General features: G+C 37.9%; 1 pseudogene; it reads right to left on the bottom strand.

Annotated features, from left to right (window-relative positions):
- Window positions 1-6,328: 6,328 nt before the first annotated feature.
- On the bottom strand, window positions 6,329-6,731 carry LOC102815298 (annotated as a pseudogene).
- Between the last annotated feature and the right edge of the window lie 10,058 nt (window positions 6,732-16,789).

Raw genomic sequence — 16,789 nt, 5'->3', positions numbered from 1 at the left:
TTTTTAGTATAATATCTTGTTTCTTTGGGAGCATTTTCTCTGAAAACATCTTTCTTTGAGAACATTGAGAACTATCATTATTTTTTTGCTTCCCCAGATCTCATCTATAGTATAAATAGCAAGTAACAAATATTGAGAAATTTATATATGTAAAGCACTTCATTAGGTAGTACTACAAATAGTTAAATTGGTGTTGATGTTTTAGGATGTTAGTGAATCAATTTAGAATCATAGAGAACCGATGTGATGAAATAGAATTGCCCCATAGAATTTTCTGTGGCGCACTGGACAAAAAGTCAGTGGTTCAAACCCACGAAGCTCCTTAGAAACCCTCTACCAGGTCACAATGGGTCAGAACCAATTCAAAGACACTTAACAACAACAACAATCTTTACAATAGCAGGTTGCCAGGTGTTTCTCCAATGGAGTCTCTGCTGTTGTTGTTAAATGGTATCTAATTGGTTCAGACTCAGTGATGCTGAATATGATTTCCATAGAGTGGCTGGTGGACTTGAGCTGCAGATCTTGTGGTTCATAATCCAGTACCTACCCTATAGCACCACACCAGGAGTCTCTGTTGTTGTTGTTAGGTACCATTGTGTCCGTACCGACTCATAGCGACTCATATGCACAGCAGAATGAAACAATGCCTGATCCTGGGCCAACCTCACAATTGTTGCCACGCTTGAACCCATTGTTGCTGCCACTTTGGCAATCTATCTCACTAGGAGTCTTCCTCTTTTTCTCTGACCCTCCATCTTACCAAACATGATATCCTTCTCCAACGACTGCTCCCTCCTGACAATATATCCAAAGTATGAGAGATGAAGTTTGGCCATCCTGGCCTCCAAGGAGCACTCTGGCTGCACTTCTTCCAACATAGATCTGTTGGTTCTTTGGGCATCCCATGGCATTTTCAATATTCTCCTCCACCACCACAACTCAAAAACATCAATTCTTCTATGGTCTTCCTTATTCACTGTCCATATTCACATGTATATGAGGTTATTGAAAATACCATGGCTTGGGTCAGGTGCACCTTAGTCCTCAAGCTGACATCTTTGCTCTTCAACACTTTAAAAAGGTCTTGGGCAGCAGATTTGCCTAATGAAATGCGTCATTTGATTTCTTGACTGCTGCTTCTGTGAGTGTTGATAGTTGATCCAAGAAGAATGAAGTCCTTGACAACTTCAATCTTTTTCCATTGATAAGAATATTGTTTATTGGTCCAGTGGTAAGGATTTTTGTTTTCTTTACATTGAGATGAAATCTATACCAAAGGCTGTGCTCTTTGATCTTTATCAGTAAATATTTTAAGTCCTCTTCACTTTCAGCAAGCAAGGTTGTATCATCTGCATATTTAAGGTTGTTAATGAGTCTTCCTCCAATCTTGGTGCCCCATTTTTCTTCATACAACCCAGTTTCTCAGATTATTTGCTCTAGGTGGTTCCAGTCCATCAGTCTTGTGGTTAATAGGTGAGCATTTAATATTCATACCACTAAGGTTCCTTAATTAATGCAATCATTTTTTAAAATCTTAAATTGTTGCCTTTAGTCCCTTACCAGTGCTTTCTTTTAACCCACTGCAATGCAGTCTCAATCCTAACCATGTTACCAAAAAAAAAAAGCAGCAGGCTTATCAAGGTTCCCAGTGACCTTCATCTCACAAAATCTAACCCTTGCATCTCTCTCCTCATCTCAGCAGCTAGGAAGAAAGAGTCTTTTGATTCTCTGTGTCTACTACACAACCTTCTCAAAACTCTCCTCCCCAATTCTTCTTAAGCTCAGTACAAATAATTATCCCTTTACTCAAGCTGAAAATCTAACAGGACCTATAGTTTTTCTCCTCCTACTCCTATGTTCAAAGCTTTACTATTTCAGCTTACAAAATATGTGCTGAGTCTACTTCCCTTTATCCCTATTAAAAACATATGAATTCCAGATTAATGTCAAGCACAGTAATTTCATGATGCAACTGCTACAATAGTCTAATTAACCTTCATGTCCCTCTATAATCCATTCTAACATTATTGTAAAACTCGCTTTTCTCTTAACACTTTCTAGTAGTTTTGTAGTGAACATAGTTGGACACTCCAAATCTTCATCTGTGTACAAGGTCTCTGTCTTAGGGTTCTTTAGAGAAATAGAACCAGTGAGATACAGATAAATATAAGTAGATAGATACATACATAAATAGATAAATAAGGACATTTACATAAAGAAATTGACTAACAATCGTTAAGGAATGAAAAGTCCAAAATTATGGGCACAGCTGAGAAGTTGCATTCATTAATACTGCTCACATCCCATCGGCCAAAAACAGTTCTGAAGTCACTCCAGCTGCCCAAAACGCTGGACCATTTTGTTCCTATCTCAGCAATCATGCACCCAGTTAAAATGTACTCATATGTGTTTGTGTTCTAACTGAAGAGGAAAAGTAGATATTGGGGAGAGCCAGCACTCCTGCTACACAGTTTCAATTGAAAATAATAATAATAATATGAGAAAAAATACAAAGGATTATAAATTACCACTTACTATAAACAAAGAAATGAAAATGATAACAATGCAATGTATAAGTTTTGTCTATCACGTGGGAAATTTAAAAATATAATAACACAATATACTCTAGTAAACAGGCCCAACCACCCATCGCCACACCTCCAGCCAGTTCAGATGTCTTATGCGGGCTTCACCAGGGAAACAAAGTCAGTGAAAAGTATCTATACATATATATGAAGCTCCTTCATCTCTTGTGTATATTTACAGTATAGATAAAGGGAGAGAGAGAAAAAAAAAGAGATACAAAGGGAGAGAGAGGAAGAGATTTATCTCAAGGAAATACTCATGCAATTATGGAAGCTGTCAAGTCCCAAGCCCATGTGTCAGGAGTTGGACTGGAGGTTTCTCTTGACTCACATAACTTCAGAGGCTGATGAACTTAAGAAAGGCAGGAGAGAAGACAGGCTGTTGGTTGCAGGCTGCTGGGGCTGGCAAATCCCAAGAAAGGCAGGTGGATGGTAAACTGATAGTTCAAAAGCTTCAGAGGTCAATGAATCTCAAGGTTGACAAATAAGACAGCAGGCTGCTAGCTCACAAGTTGTGGAGGCTGACAAATCCCAAGATCAGCAGACAATACAGCAAGCAGCTAGTTAAAGTTCAGAGGTTAGGTGATGATAAGCCAGATGCAGGATCCAGAGTAAGGAAAAGCCAACAAGCTGTGCCACAGCATCCAAATATACAAGGAGACTTCAAAAAGTCTGTGGAAAAATGGAATGAAAAAATAATGGAAGTTATCCACAAACTTTTTGAAGGCCCATTGTAGTGGATGCAGGCAAAACCCCCTGGGAAAACTCCCCTGACAACTCTTTGGTTGATGACATTGATCACAAAGTGGAGAAGAACTACATCATTCCAGATCTGTAAAACTACATAATTACATAACTGCCAAATCACTGAGAAGCATGGCCTCACCAAATGGACACATAACCTTAACCATCATATGGGGCTACTGCACTATCACACCTAGACTGTGTACTAAAGGTATCTGCATGTTTCAAGTCTTGTCATTCTCAATTCAAGTTTCAAAGTGCTCTCAAGTGATCTTTAAGAAAACTCAAATTTTTATCAGCTTATTTTTCATAAAACATGAACTAATAAGACCTCTTAGATCTTTCCTCTTACCATATGTACATATGTTGTTGTTGTTATGTGCCGTGGAGTCAGTTCTGACTCATAGCGACCCTGTACAGGGTTTCCGAGGCTATAAATCTTTACAGGAGCAGAATGCCTCATCTTTCTCCCACGGAACAGCTGGTAGTTTCAAACTGCTGACCTTCTGGTTCACAGCGTGATTCGTAACCACTATGCTACCAGAGCTCCTTATATGCATATATACAAACCCATTAAACACATTGCTGTCATATCAATTATGACTCATAGAGACTCTATAGGACAGAGTAGAGATGTCTCATAAGGTTTCCGAGACTATACATCTTTATAGAATCAGACTTCTGTATTTTTCTTCCATGGATCAGCTGGTTGGTTCAAATCACCAGTCATTTGGTTAGTAGCCAAATGCTAAATTATTGAGCCCCCCAGGGCACTTACATATATGAGGGAAAATTAAAAAAAAAGTATTGCTACCTAGGTTTCAGTCCATACATAAATGGGTTTATTCCAAACAAAACATTTTAAAGCATGTCTTTGTCATCAGTGGATGGCTGCAGACAAATTCTTTCAGCAATACACTTACCCTAGTTTCATCAGTTGCTTTGAAAAGACAAAAGTTCCAATCAAACAGTGGTTTCTGAATGTTCTGTTAGAACAGTTAAGTTCAAGGCAGAGAGATCAGCTTAGAAAGTTCTGGTGACTCTTTTGGGGGATTTCAAAGGGATAGTCTTGTTAGATTTTCTTGAAGAACATAGCATGATCATGGGGACTTATTAGCAAGAAATTTTAATAAAATTGAAAACCGCGTTGGTGAGAAATTGGCCAGGAAGTTGTGCTGAGGAATTGTTCTTTTTTTCTATTACTACAATGCATCTGTTCATTATTTAAGGGTATGAAGAGCTTTCCTATGAGAATTGATTGGGAAACAGTATTCTACCCACTATACAGCCCTGATCTTTCAACTTAAGAATACTTTTTATTTCCCTAAACCCAAAGAACATTGAAAAGGAAGATGATTTAAGTCCCTGGAGGATGCCAAAATTACCATCTCCATGAATTGTAAATTGAAAAACACAGTTCTTTGAGTAAAGGTTGTTGCTGTTGTTATTAACTGCTGTTAAGTTGGTTCTGACTCATAGCCACCCTGTATAGGGTTGTGGGTTTGAACCTCCTATTTTGTGGTTAATAGCCCAATGTTTATCCTACAATGTCAGAGTAGAAGAGATGGAAACACTGCCTTCAGAAGTGAAGGATAATTATGTTGAGAAGTAATAGCTTCATGAATACTTAATTGTGCTGATGGAGAACCTATAAAAGACCAAGACTCATTAACAACCTGTGATACGCAGATGATACAATCTTGCTGGCTGAAAGCTAGAAGGACTTTGAAATGCTTACTGATGAAGGTCAAAGACTTTCAATATAGATTGTACTTTAGTGTGAAGAAAATTAAAATCCTTACAACTGGACCAATAAGTAACATTATGATAAATGGAGAAAAGATTGAAGTTGTCTAATACTTTATTTTGCTTGGATCCACAATCATCACTCATGGAAGGCAGCTAAGAAATCAAAGGATGTATTGCATTAGGCAAAGCTGGGCTTTGCAAAAGATCTCTTTAAAGTGTTAAATAGCAAAGAAGACTTTGAGGACAAAGGTGCACATGACCCAATTGATGGCACTTTCAATCACCGCATATGCATGTGACAATTAGACAAGGAATAAAGAAGACCAGAGAAGAATCAATGTATTTGAACTACATTTGAGAAGATTATTAGAAGTACTATGAACTGTCAGAAGAACAAATCAATCTTTTTTGGAAGAAGTACAGCCAGACTGTTCCTTGGAAGCAAGTATGGTGAGACTTTGTCTCTCATCCTGTGGACTTGTCAAGAGGGCCCAGGCACAGGATAAGGACATTTTACTTAGTAAAGTGTAGGGCTAGCGATAAAGAGGAAGACCCCCCAATAAGATCGACTGACATAGTGGCAGCAGCAATGGGCTCAAACAACAATTATAAGGATGGTGCAGTGTTTCATTCTGTTGTGCAAAGGGTCACTATGAGTCAGAACCAACTTGACAGCACCTAATAACAACAATAGGACTCCTGGTGTGGCATTGTAGGATCAGGATCAGCACTAGATTGTGAACTACAAGGTTCGCAGTTTAAACCCAACAGCTGTTCCTCAGAAACCCTATACTGGGTCACTATGAGTCGGAACTTACTCAATGGTGTTTAAAGACAGATGTAGTTCAGGGTTGTATCCTTTTACCATACTTATTCAATCTATATGCTAAGCAAATAATGTGAAAACCTGGATTACATAATAGAGCAGCAATAACAATAGTAACTTCACATTTTGATATTTCTTGATTAATAAAGGTTACGATGTAGAAATAATGTTTGACATATCCTCATATACCAGCCATTAGAAAATGTTTACAGTCCATAGACATTCATTACAGTTGTTGTCCATTCAGTCGACTCTGATTTACGATGATTCATGTGTATCAAAGCCGTTTGAACTGCAAGGTCGGCGGTTCAAGCTCACCAGCTGCTCCTCGGAAACCCTGTACAGGGTCACTATGGGTAGGAACCAATGTAAGCAGACAGATTAAAACCTAGAGCAGTACAGCTTGGATATGGCTCTGATGTTACAATTTCCTTACTGCGTCATCAATGTTCGAAATCTGCTCCTTCAGCTGACTCCACTGTTTAGGATTTAGAGAAAAACCTTTTCTTCTTGATTTCATGTCACCTTCCTGATCCATCCAGTAGTCTCTAATATCTATTAGGACTTTTTCCCTTTGAAGTCCCGAACACTGACATACCTCATTTTCCCAGTCTGAAACGTATTAATATCTCTGCTGCGTCTGCTCTGCTTAGAGAACGAGAAGGCTCACAAGTTGTTTGAAGTTTGAAGTTTCACCAACTTGTTTGCTTCTTCACAGGTTTTTCTGGAGCAACTTTATTTTTCCTCTTTAACTTTTTATTGACTTCACTATCAGAAGTACTGCCAGATAAGCTTGGAGAAACAAGTTCCTTTAATTTAGGCATTGTTCCGGTCCTGCAACCGAACAGCTTCTTGCTCGCTGTTCTCACGACTCCCTTTCATCTTCTTTTGATGTTTCATTTTTAAGGTTACCAAAAAAAAAAAAAAAAAAATATGACAGGATGAATGTAAAGATAATGTTCAACCATGTAAACTAACACATAATTCACAAAAAAAAAAAAAAAAAAAAAAAAGTCATCATTAAATATTTTACCCATAGAATCCTTCAATATCGCAACCAGAGGCTTGATTTTTTCTGTTCTTTCAGCTTGAGAAATGCTAAACGTATTCTTCCCTTTTGCTTTTCTAATTACAGGTCTTTGCACAGTTCATTATAATACTTGACTTTGTCTTCTCAAGCTGACCTCTGAAATTTTCTATTTAGCTCTTTGACTTTCTAATCTCTTCCATCATCTTTAACTTCTCTATGTTCTTCCGTATCATTCTTGATCTTTTCGTCCTCTCCGGTATTTTTAATTACTTTTAGTTTCTTCTTGTATAATATTTTTTATGTCAACCTACAATTATTCTGGTCTTTGGTCTTCACTGTTTAATGTATGAAATATGTTTTTGAGATGGTCTCTAAATCTATGTGGATATATTCAAAGACATATTTCAGCTCTCATGGACTGACTTTAATTTTCTCCAGCTTTAACCTGAGCTTGCATATGGATGGTCTGTTCCTCAGTCAGACTTACGTTGACTGGTGATACTGAGCTTCTCCAACGTCTCTTCCCACAGATGTAGTTGATTTGATTCCTGTATATTTCATCTGGTGATATCCATGATCACCTTTTATGATATTGAAAAAATGTTATTTGCAATGAATAAATCCTTGGTCTTAGAAGATTCTTTCATTTGATCTCCAGCATCACTTTTATCATCTACGTCATATTTTCTAGCTACTGATCTTTCCTCTTGTTTCCAACTTTCATATACCAGTCACCAGTAATTATTAATGCATCTTGATTACATTTTTTATCAATTTCAAACTGAAAAGGTTGGTAGAATTCTTCAATGTTATCTTCCCTGACTTTAGTGGTAGGGGCGTAAGTTAGAATAAAAATAGTTCTAATTTGTCTTCTTTATAGGTGTACGGATATTTTCCTGTCACAAACAGCATTATACTTCAAGATAGATCTTGAAGTTCTTTTTGACAATAAATGCGATGTCTTTCCTCTTCAATTTGCTTTTCCTGGCATAGTAAACCATGTGTGGTTGCCTGAATAACATTTGGCCAATACCAGTATAGTTCAGCTCAGTAATGCCTAGGATTTATCTTTGTGTGTTCCATTTTATTTTTACAACTTGCAATTTTCCTAGATTTATATTTAGTACATTCCATGTTCTGATTATTGATGGATATTTGCAGCTGTGTCTTCTTTTTTTTGAGTTGTGCCCCATCAGTGAATGAATGTCCTAATTCATTTTTTAAGTCATTATGGTCAACTCTACTTTGAGAAGGCAGCTTTTCCCCATTCATATTTTGAGTACCTTTCAAAATGAAGGGCTCATCTTATGGTATTATATCAGCCAATGCTCCACTGCTACTCTTAAGGTTTTCAGAAGCTAACCTTTCAGAAATTGTCTGCTTCTGCTTCGTAGTCTTTTTCAATTTGGAAGTTCCACTGAAACCTGTATACCATGGGTGACGTCACTGGTATTTAAAATACCAGTGGCATCACAGCAACACACAAGGCACCACAGTATGACAAATTGAAAAAGGAATGTTGGAATGCTATATAGCACATTCGAAAGAGGTATTGGAGGGAGATTTCAGGTGTTTAAATTTTAGGAGTAGGGTATTTTCCTTTGTTGTTCAAAGTATGCCATAGTTAGACTCATCCATTAGCAGGCTACACGTCTTTGTGAAATATATGGTTTTATATTTGTAATTTTTGATGATGTAATTTTTTTTTTTTTTTTTTACTAATAGAATGCATGCTGGATCACTGAATGCTGATAATTAATCTTTTGTCATGTAAGACTGGAAATATTATGTGGACTCTGAAGGTAGAATATTTGGAATGAGGGGGAAAAATTAATATTCCTTTTCTTCTTAATTGTCTGAAACTTTTGAAAACCTAGGGGAACACATTAAGGTACCCTGCACTGGCTGAACAGAATTGTTCAGATTCCCAAGCAGTGAAAAAATATAAGAGGTATATGGATTTGTACCTGTGGTCAAATCAATATATCAAAGAGATGTGTTTACTGTAGTTTGTCTGAAAATACCTAGTTCACTGGAATGTTACCTAAGGGTGAAAACTGTATCTTCCAAATATGCAAAGGAACAGTAACCATACTTATAAGCCTTATCTCATTATACAGAAGCCCCCAAACACAGAAGTTTCATAAAATATCACCTCTGGGATGCACCACTTCATGCAAGTATCCTCTGCACAGCAGTATGAAGCCAGTGCACTTCCTTGCATTATTCAGTGAGCCATGCCCCTGCCCCAACACCAGTGTGGACAGTAAGTGTCAAAATATTGTATCAATAAACTCCAGAGATGAAAAATGTAATTGGTATTTCTACGTTACCAGCTACTCCTTAGAAACCCTATATACAGGGTCGCTATGGGTTGGAACCAACTCAATAGCACTTGAAACAATAACAACATGTACCAGTAGTTGTGAAAAGGATATAAGGAAACCTACATTAATTTTCCATTTATCACCTTTTCTAATCTGTGGCCTCTTGGTTGAAGAAAGCATGGGAAGATTAAAATTGGCCCTAAATAAAAATATTCCTACTCCCAAGGAGAAAATTTCAGTGATAATACAAGTACTAGGAGAGTCCTTAGGCAATTATCTGACTGGTGCTTATGTGCTGTGGAGTCAGCTCCGACTCATAGTGACCCTGTACAGGGTTTCCAAGGCTGTAAATCTTTACGGGAGCAGAAAGACGCATCTTTTTCCCACGGAACAGCTGGTAGTTTCGAACTGCCGACCTTGAGGTTAGCAGCCCGAATGTGTTTCTGCCCTGAGAAACTCTGGAATGAGGAAAGTTAAGAATCCCTCATCATTTTTCTTATAGTTTGAGGTTTTTTTTAATTTTATATATGCATTAAACCTTCACATGATTTACATTAATCTTTATACCTGAGAGAACATGGTGGTTCCATAAGATAAGCACTGGACTATAAAGCACAAGGTCAGCGGTTTGAGCCCACCAGCCACTCCACAGGAGAAAGGTGAAGCTTTCTGATTCCTCAAAGATTTTGCAAACCTAGGATACACTATAAAGGGTAGTTGAATCCAACTTTGCAATATAGTGTATTAACCCACAGCGCTAATTGTTGTTGTTGTTAGGTGCAGTTGAGTCAGTTCCAACGTGTAGCCACCCTATATAGAGTTTCTGAGGAGCAGCTGGTGAGCTTGAACTGCAGACCTTACAATTCAAACGGCTTTGCAGTCTGGCGTATTAACCCACAGCGCCACACCAGGACTCTGCCACTTGATGTTGTTAAGTGCCATCGAGTGGATTCTGACCCATAGCGACCCTGTGTATGGTTTTCAGGACTCCTTCCACTAGAACCCCTTAAATTAAAGAAAATAAGTGTACGTTCTGTTTATTTTTCAATTAACAATTTCTTTTAAGTTGATTTGTCAACATCACAAAGAAATGTAAACTAACAAAATATTACTCCTCAGAAAAGAAGCATGATCTGGATGTTTGTTTTTGTGTTTGTCAATATTTGCTCTGGTGCAAACTTTTTGAAAGTTACAGGACAGGGCTTTGTTCCCATTCTTTTGCTCAGTTTGTTTTTCCTTTGAGTATTCCCCAATCTGCCTTGGGAGCGAGGATCCTTTCCTCATAAGTTGCGAAGCTATTTAGGGTAAGTCAGGAATTCTACAGGGCAATCCTTTACTTTATGGAGTACACTGGTTTACAATTGAGGGTGAAAGTGAGAGAGAAGCGTAAGAGAGAGATTGAGTGGGAGAGAAAGAGAAAATGGCCCAGTCATTTCCAAAGACTGCTGCATTCTTTCGCTTCATCATTTTATCAAGTGAGCTGCAGCTTCACTCGTTCAACTGAATTGAGTTTCAGTTTGGTCTCTCTTCCTTGAAGATGAGAGTCCTGACTGAGAAGTGCATTCAAACTGTTACTATTACACAATTTTAAATTGTGGTTTTTCTCTCAGAATATATGAAGGCACAAGCTATAACTAAAACAAACAAAAAAGAAGGTACTCTTAACTTTAAAAATTCAACATAAGGAAATCACCCCACCCCACCACCCCCATCCCCAGTCTACTGCTGCTGAGAATGGTTATGGGGGAAATAACATCGGGGCAAAATGAGCAACTACTATCCTCGCAAAATCTTAAAAATTGCAGAAAGTATTACCATTTCCTAATTCCTTATTTACAGTTTAGAGCTTATAAAATATCTCACTCCTGCAATTTTACTTTCGTGTGGGAATCACTAAGACTGACACAGCTGTGTTTTCAGAAGCTATGAGAAAGATGTGCATGCCTTTCCCTAATTAATGCAAGGCTTTGCTGGACTTCTATCCTATTCCTGACAATGCTGACAGTGATAAGGAGCCATTAAAGCCTAATGAGCATGGGAAAATTGGAAATTCTGGTCTCTCGTAGAAATGTTGAAGCTGTTTCTACTCATGTGGGAGGGGGGATAGGCTTTAAAGCATACATTCTACTCATTAGAAATGTCTTTGTCATTAGTAAAGAATCTTCTTATCATTTGATGGCTCCATTATGTGCTTGTATTTGTAATTTTTTAAGCTGCAAGCTGTGTTGCCTAACTATATAGCAGGGAAGAACAAATAAATGAATCCTTCCTTTCATCAAAAAGCAGAATGAGTGTATCAGAAAAGAAATCTAGTTAAATGGTTCTTCTAATCAGTTGCAAGGAGTTATGGTGGTGCAGTGGGTAAAATGTTTGCCTGCTAACCAAAAGGTTGACAGTTTTAACCCACAAGTCAGAATCATCTTGAGGCAATTGGTTTGAATAATCAGTTGCATTTTATTTATCAATAAAAAATATATCAATTTTTTTTCCTGAGTCTATGTTCCTGATTTCAGTAAATTCACAGAAATGATTCATCATTTATTTAATGGTTTGGATGCACTGTCTCTTAATCACATCTCTCAGGGCAGTATGATAAAAATAAGACCTGGAAATCATGCTGTCAGAACCTGTAAAGACAGAGTCTCAGTTGATGGTGAATTTGCTCAGTGAGTCAGATGGAACAATTAGCCCCAAGTCCACAAACAACTGCTACTGGATACGCTACATATACATAGTCTGAGCTGGACAAAACGGGACAGCTGATACTTCCGAAAATGGAGAAAGAGATCCAGTGTGCTGATAAAAGTGCCATTCAACCATGTTGTTGTTGTTGTTGTTATTGTGTGTTGTCCATTTGGTTCTGACTCATAGTGACCCTATGCACAACAGAACGGTCTTGTGTCTTCCTCACAATTGTTTCAGACCATGGCTGTTGCCTCTACTCATTGGAGGTCTTCTTTCTCTCTGACCTTCTGCTTTACCAAGCATGATGTCTTTTTCCAGGGACTGCTCCCTCCTGTTTGACATATATGAAGTAGGAGAGATGAAATCTCATCATATTTGCTTCTAAGGAACACTGTCTGTACTTTTTCCAAGACAGATTTGTTTGTTCTTCTGGCAGTCCATGGTACTTTTGTTATTCATTTCCAACTCCATATTTCAAATGTATCAATTATTATCTGGTCTTAACTTATTCATTACCTAACTTTTACATACATATGAGGAGATTGAAAATATTTGGGCTTGGGTTAGGTTCACCTGAGTCTTCAAACTGAAGTCTTTGCTCTTTAACGCTTTGTTTGTTTGGACTTCTGGTGTGGCGTTGCGGGTTAATGCGGTAAACTGCAACGTCGTTGCCTTTTTCCGCAGATCTGCCTAATGCAATACGACCTTTGATTTCTTGACTGTTGCTTCCATGACTGCTGATTTATATCCCGGCAAAATAAAGTCTTTGACAGCTTTAATCTTTTCTCCATTTATCATGATGCAATTTATTGGTCCAGTTGTGAGGATTTTTGTTTTCTTTACACTGAGGTGCAATTCATACTTTAGGCTGAAGTCTTTGAGCTTCATCAGTAAGTGTTTTAAGTCTTCCTGGCATCCTGAAAACAGGGCGGTGTCATTTACATACCACAGATTGTTAATGAGTCTTCCTCCAATTCGGATGCAAATTTTTTTCATGTAATCCATCTTCTCAGTTTATGTGCTCAGCATACAGATGGAATAAATACGGACAAAGTATACAACACTGCACACACCTTTCCTGGTATTAAATCATAAGGTCGCTATGGGTCAGTACCGATTTGATGGCAGCTAACAACAACAACATTTGAATGACTGTCTCTTGGCCTATGTATAGGTTCCTCATGCGCACAATTTAGTGTTCTGGAGTACACATTTTTCTCAGTGTTTTCCATTCTTTGTCATGATTTACAAAGTCAAAACCCTTTGCTCTGTCAATAAAGCACAAGTAAATATCCTTCTTGGAGTCCTGGTGTGGCGCTGTGGGTCAATGCGCCAGACTGTAAAGCCATTTGAACTGCAAGGTCAGCAGTTCAAGCTCACCAGCTGCTCCTCGGAAACCCTATATAGGGTCGCTATGGGTCGGAATCGACTCAACAGCACTTAACAACAACAACAACAAACATCTTTCTGGTATGCTTTGCTTTCAGCTAGGATCCATCTGGTATCAGCAATTAAATCTCAAGTTTCACGTCCTCTACTGAATTGGCTTGAGTTGCTGGCAGCTCCCTGTTGATGTACTGCCGCAGTGACTTTTGAATTATCTTCAGCAAAATTGTACTTGCATGTGATGTTAATGAAATTGTTCAATGATTTCTGCATTTTATTGGGTCACCTCTTTTGGAATGGGCAAAATATGGATCTCTTCCAATTGGTTGGCCAGATAGCGCTCTTCCAAATTACTGACATACATAAGAGTAAGTGCCTTCAAGTCTTCATCAGTTTGTTGAAAGATTTCAATTTGTATCAGTATTTTATCCATAGAATCTTTGAGTGTTGTAAGATGAAGCTTGGTTTTTGTAATCCTTCAGTTATGTCAGCTTGAGAGCTGACTCAACAGTGCTTCACAACAACACAACACCAAGCTTTAATGACTGGTGTGTAAATTTGAATAATAATGGTATTAACTGGTCTTCCTTGTAGGCATAATGGATATTATCCTATCACAGACAATATTGTACTTCAAGATAGCTCCTGAAATGTTCTTTTTGATGTTAAATGTGACACTATTCCTCTTCAATTTGACATTGGCCAATACCAGTCCATGTCAGCTCACTAATGTCTACGATGTTAATCTTTACGGGTTCCATGTAGCTTTGACAACTTATAGTTTTCCTAAGGAGCTCTGGTAGCGTAATGGTTACAAGGTGGGCTGCTAACCTCAAGGTCAACAGTTTGAAACTACCAGCCATTCTGCAGGAGAAAGATCAGACTTTCTGCTCCTGTAAAGATTTATAGCCTTGGAAACTCTATGCAGGGTTATTATGAGACGGAACTGACTCCACTGCACACCACCACCAACTACCATCACCATAATTTTCCTAGAGTTATATTTCATACATTTCATGTTCTGATTATTTAAGGATATTTGCAGTTGTTTCTTCTTATTTTGAATTGTGCCTCATAAGCAAATCAAGGTCTAGAAAGTTTTATTCCGTTAATATAATTCTCATTTACTCTACTTTGAAGAAGCAGCTAGCTCTTCCCCAGTCCTATTTTGAGAGCCTTCCAACTTGAGGGGCTCATCTTATGGCACTAGATCTGACAATATGCCCCAGCTAGGCATAAATTTTTCATCTTCGAGCACTATACTTTATAATGTACTACTGCTACATGTAAAGATTTTAGTGGCTATCCATTCAGAGGGGTACTGGTAGGGCACTGTAGGACCTGCCACTGCTTGGAAGTCCTATATAGAGTTGCTATGAGTCAGAACTGACTCAACGGCACTTAACAACAACAGCAACAACCATTCAGTAGTAGTCTGTCTCTCCTTTTCCTAGTCTACCTTAGTCTGAAAGCTCCACTGGGAGCTTGTCACCATGGATGACACTGGTGGTGGTGGTGGTGGTGGAGTAGGTTCTGACTCAGTGACCCTGTACATGGTTTTTGAGGCTGTAAATCTTTACAGGAGCAGAAACTTGATTTTTCTCCCATGGAACAGCTGGTATTTTGAACTGCTGATCTTGAGGTTAGCCGCCCAACTGGTAACCACTACACTGCCAGAGAGTCCCTTGGGTGACTCTATTTGTATTTAAAACACCAGTGGCATAGCTTCCAGCATCATGGATGCACACAAGCTACCACAGTACAATAAACTAACAGATGAGTAGTGGACATAGGAAACCGTATGATTGTCAGATTCAAAATGGGCATTTCAGCTCACGTGTGCCTCAGACATCAATCTTTATTCATTCTGTTTCATTTTTTAGAACTTTCAATTTTTCCAATGTTCATACTTCATACATTCCATGTTCTGATTACTAATGGATGTTTGTAGTGGTTTCTCCTCAATTTGAGTTGTGTACCATTAGCAAATAAAGGTCCTGAAATTTTGCTCCATTAACATCATTATGGTCAACTCTATTTTGAAGAGATAGGTCTTCCCCAGTTGTATTTTGATTGCCTCCCAAGCCAAGGGGCTCATTTTATGGCACTGTTAATAAGGTCTCCAGTGGCTACTCATTCAAAACTGGTGTGCCTCCCCTTCTTTCTAGGAAAACATATGCTCCTTAAATAGTTGAACTTTAAAGATATGTAAAGAATTGTCCACTGCATCCTAGAATAAGGAAACAAATTTTCTATAGGGTGGAAAAGCTGATTGAGCTATAATTTTTCAACCCCAGAATATGAGGTGCAAAGTCTACATATTCTGAGAGATAAACAACTCAGCCCAATTGCCACTTAAGATACTGATGGAGTAATATAATATGAAATCATTGCTCATGACGAATGAGCAAGAAGCTAAGGTAAACGAGTTCAAACCTTCATCTTCCACAGAGTACAGTTAATACATCCTGGCTAAATGTAAACAAAGATTTCAGAAGACTCCATATTTATAGTTTCCTTTCTTATCCTAAAAAGATATTTTCCCTTTTTAAAAAAAAGTAATCAATAACGCTCTGGTAAAGAAACATTTATTTCAAGATTAACAATTCCTTGAGTTCCACTTATTTTGTTCAATTCCAGTAAAATTAAATTTGATAACTTTTTAGTAGTTACTTTTTTTTTTTTTTTTGCCATGTCTTCTCAGTTCTCTCTCCTAGTAAGCATTCTATCCCTTCATCTGAGGCTCAGAATTCTAGGAATATCATCTGCATCTGTTTCATTTGGTTTTCTGTATCTTTGTTGTAGAGGACTTACACAACCTTTCTGCCTAGTCTGCAATCTTGCCCCATCTCCCACTGTATAATTTTTTTATTTTAGAAAAATGCATTGTGCTATTTGTATCATAGTATGGTGGCTCCATAGGATAAGCACTGGACTGCAAACCACAAGATCAGTGGTTCGAGCCCACCAGCCTCTCTATGGTAGAAAGATGAAGCCTAGGAAAACTTACACAGGGTTGCTAAAAATTTGAACCAACTCAACAGCACTAAAGAACAACAATTTGTATTGTCTCTTTAAAAAATCTAACATTACATCATGAACACTTTCATATGTTATTAAATATGATTTTCAAACATGCTTTTTAATGATTACACAATATTCTATCATTTGGATGTACTGTAATTTATTTAACCATTCTTTAAAATGAAACTTTTAATCATTTCCAGTCCCTCCCTATTCTTCTGTGATGAAAACCCTCATATAACCACAATTATTTCCACAGGACAAAGTCTACCAGCAACAATTTTGGGTCAAAATGCGGATGGGTCTCTTGTGATACGATAGTGAATAATTGTTATCAGGACTGATTGTAAGGGTTGTAAATGTACAGGTAGATATTTTGTAGCAAGGAGGGGAGTGATTAACTTTCAGTCTAGGAGTGGAGGTCCCTGGG

Source organism: Chrysochloris asiatica, unplaced genomic scaffold (genome assembly GCF_000296735.1).
Source record: "Chrysochloris asiatica unplaced genomic scaffold, ChrAsi1.0 scaffold00032, whole genome shotgun sequence".
In the NCBI taxonomy this organism is placed as follows: Eukaryota; Metazoa; Chordata; class Mammalia; order Afrosoricida; family Chrysochloridae; genus Chrysochloris; species Chrysochloris asiatica.
This window is presented reverse-complemented; position numbering and strand designations above follow the sequence as displayed.